The sequence below is a fragment of the Solanum tuberosum genome, unplaced genomic scaffold (genome assembly GCF_000226075.1).
Source record: "Solanum tuberosum cultivar DM 1-3 516 R44 unplaced genomic scaffold, SolTub_3.0 scf00057, whole genome shotgun sequence".
Taxonomy (NCBI): domain Eukaryota; kingdom Viridiplantae; phylum Streptophyta; class Magnoliopsida; order Solanales; family Solanaceae; genus Solanum; species Solanum tuberosum.
Genome location: NW_006238984.1, coordinates 1,315,209 through 1,319,111, shown reverse-complemented (window position 1 = coordinate 1,319,111; position 3,903 = coordinate 1,315,209). Strand labels below are relative to the sequence as shown.

The following is a 3,903-nucleotide window of genomic DNA, read 5'->3' as shown; positions in this document are numbered from 1 at the left end:
AACTGAAGGCTCAGTTCATAAGCCTTCTGTTAATCCTCCTCAAACTAATAGAGGTGCAAGACCTAAAAACACCCAGGCAGCGGGTACAAGTGGAGTTAATCAAGCTAGTGGGCAAAAGGCTACTGCACGAGCTTATGCGATTGATTGAAATGCCCTTCAAGGATTTTGATGTTATTATCGGGATGGATTGGCTTTATAAATATCATGCGGTGGTAGATTGTAGGTTTAAGCATGTGACTTTTAAAGATCCTACATTTTCACACATCATTGTACAAGGTGAAATATCAGTGACATCTAGTATTATTTCTGCGGCCTTGGCAAGAAAGTTGATGCGTCAAGGTTGTGGGGCATACCTGGCTTACATAGTTGATACACAATTGAAGAGTCCTTGTATCAAAGACATACCTATAGTATGTGATTTTCCAGAAGTATTTCCAGAAAACCTTCCGGGATTGCCCCCGGAAAGAGAGGTGGAATTTCCAATCGAGCTTATCCCTGGATCTACCCCCTATTTCTATCACTCCTTATAGAATGGCTCCAGCAGAATTAAGAGAATTGAAATCTCAACTGCAAGAACTTCTTGAGAAAGGTTTTATTCGACCTAGTGTTTCTCCTTGGGGAGCCCCTGTTTTATTCGTAAAGAAGAAATATGACACTCTTAGGATTTGTATTGACTATAGACAATTGAACAGAATAACAATCTAGAATAGATATCCGCTGCCAAGAATCAATGATTTGTTTGACCAACTTAAGGGTCCTAAAGTATTCTCAAAAATTAATTTAAGGTCTGGATATCACCAACTGCGAGTTAGAGAGAATGATATTCCTAAAACTGCTTTCAGAACTCGGTATGGTCATTATGAATTTTTGGTGATGCCATTCGGATTGAAAAATGCTCCTGCGGTATTTATGGATCTAATGAATCGAGTATTCAAACCTTATCTTGATCAGTTTGTGGTTGTTTTTATAGATGATATTTTAATATTTTCCAGAAGTAGTGAAGACCATGATAAACACCTTCAGATTATTTTGCAAATTTTGAGGGAGAAAGAGCTTTTTGCTAAACTTTCCAAGTGTGAATTTTGGCTTGATAAAGTAGCTTTTCTGGGACATGTTGTATCAACTGAAGGTGTGAAGGTGGATCCTAGTAAAATACAAGCGGTTGTTGAATGGAGACCTTCCAAAAGTCCGACTGAGGTAAGAAGTTTCTTGGGCTTTGCAGGATACTACAAAAGATTTGTGAAAGGCTTTTCCATTATCGACTCTCCTTTGACTAAGCTCTTGCAGAAGGAAGTAAAGTTTATTTGGGATGACAAATGTCAAGAGAGCTTTGAAACTCTCAAATCCTTGTTGACTCAAGTGCCTATACTTACTCTACCAATTGAGGGGAAAAAGTATGTAGTATACAGTGATGCTTCTCACAATGGTCTCACATTGCGTTTTGATGCAAGAAGGGAAGGTAATTTCTTATGCCTCTCAGAAATTAAAACCGCATGAATTGAATTATCCTACTCATGATCTTGAACTTGTTGTTATAGTGTTTGCTTTAAAAATATGGTGGCATTATTTGTATGGAGAGAAATGTCATATATTCACTGATCACAAGAGCTTAAAGTACTTGGGTACTCAGGAGCTAAACCTTCGACAGCGTAGATGGCTTGAACTCATCAAGGATTATGACTGCACGATTGATTATCATCCAGGTAAAGCCAATGTGGTTGCAGATGCCTTAAGTTGGAAATCCTTCGCAGGCATTTCTTTGAGTCCTTTTCCCTTGCTCCTTAAGTTAAGAGCCTTGAATGAATGTTTTACACTTGATTTAAATGGTTCAGTTATTGCTAATTTGCAGGTAAAACCAATATTACTTGAACAAGTGAAAGAAGCACAAAAGTTAGATGAAAAACTTGTAAAATTGACTAGAGAAGTTCAAAGTGGAAAAAAACTTGATTTTGAATTTACGGAGGATGGTGGCTTTTTTTATCAAAACAGGTTATGCGTCCCTAATGATGACAAATTGAGGAGAGAAATATTGAATAAAGCATATACTACAGCATATGCAATGCACCCTGAAGGTACAAAGATGTACCAGACCATCAAAGAAAATTATTGGTGGAATGGGATGAAGAGAGAAATTGCGGAGTTCATCTCTAAATGTTTGGTTTGTCAACAAGTAAAGGCAGAACATCAAGTCCCAGTTGGTTACTACAGCCCTTGTCGATGCCGAAATGGAAATGGGAGAGAATAACAATGGACTTTATTTCAGGACTTCCTCGCACTCAAAGGAACCATGATGCAATATGGGTGATTGTGGACAGGCTAACCAAGAGTGCTCAGTTCTTAGCAATGAGGATGGATTACTCACTTGAGCATTTAGCCGAATTGTACATTAATGAGATTGTAAGACTACATGGGATACTTGTATCTATTGTATTTGATCGAGACCTAAGGTTTACATCTTGATTTTGGGGCAGCTTGCAGGAAGTTTTGGGTACTAAGTTGAAATTTAGCACTTCGTTACATCCTCAAACAGATGGCCAGTCGGAAAGAGTGATACAAATTTTGGAAGATATGCTTCGAGCTTGCATTATGGAATTTGAGGGTAGTTGGGACAAACACTTGGCTTTGATTGAATTGACTTACAATAATAGTTACCAATCGAGTATTGGAATGCCTCCCTATGAAGCCTTATACGGAAGAAAATGCCGGACCCCTCTTTGTTGGAGTGAAGTTGGTAAAAGAAAACTTGTTGGTCCTGAAATTGTGCAACAAACAGAGGACAAGGTAAAAATTATCAAAGATCGTCTAAAGATTTACTGTGGATAGACAAAAGTCGTACGCTGATCTTAAAAGGCGTGACATTGAATATAAGTTGGAGATAAAGTATTCTTAAAGGTATCTCCATGGAAAAAGATTATGAGATTTTGGCCAGAAAGGAAAGCTTAGTCCCCGATTTATTGGACCTTATGAGATACTTGAAAAGGTTGGACCAGTTGCATATAAATTGGCTTTGCCACCTAAGTTAGATAAGATCCACAATGTCTTCCATGTTTCTATGCTTAGAAGATATCGTTCTGATCCATCACATGTTCTTCCAGTCGAATCTATTGAGGTTAATCCTGATTTGACGTTTAATGAAGAACCTATTCTAATTCAAGCTCGAGAAGTAAAGCAACTTAGAAACAAGAGAATTCCCTTAGTAAAGGTACTTTGGAGGAACCATGCTGGAAAAGAAGCTTCGTGGAAAGTGAAGAAGACATGAGAACCCAGTATCTGCACTTGTTCAGGGACTAGTGTAAGGTAAATTTCGAGACAAAATTTCTTTAAGGGGGAGAGATTTGTGACACCCCGAAAATGCTAACAAGAGTCGCATATCGATAAACCACTCCTTAATTACTACAATATGTTTTATTCTCATTTTTGGGAACTTTGAAATTAATGTTATATTTTGCAACCTTGCTTAAATTAATTGTCATCGTAATTTAATGTATTAGTATGGGGGTATTTGCGTAATGTTTTAATTAGAAATATGTTTAGTTTTAAAAGGAGGTGAAGGATATATATAGGTGTATATGTAGGCATTTGGGCAGCACACAATTATTTGGGCAGCCAACTTTTATGGACAGCTGTGTATATGAGAAGCACCTCTTGTGTTACTATATTTTGACACCTCCTCTTAGGAAATTCGTCTCAGCTGAAGTTTAAGTCCCTTAGAATATTATCTAACCTTTTGTTCTTCAAGATCACAAGAGAAAATCTTGGTCCTTTTGGATGGAAATTGAGTTACACTCTTCTCTTTGGTAAGTGGTAAAACCTATTTTTGAGCTGGGTAGTGTTTAGTAGATTAAGCATATCTCGTTCTATAGAACTTTTTTACTGTGAATAAATATGATTTGGAAATATAAT

At 37.3% G+C, this 3,903-nt stretch overlaps 1 pseudogene; it reads left to right on the top strand.

The window, feature by feature from the left end:
• Positions 1 to 149: 149 nt before the first annotated feature.
• On the top strand, positions 150 to 3,259 carry LOC102583933 (uncharacterized; annotated as a pseudogene).
• Positions 3,260 to 3,903: the final 644 nt, after the last annotated feature.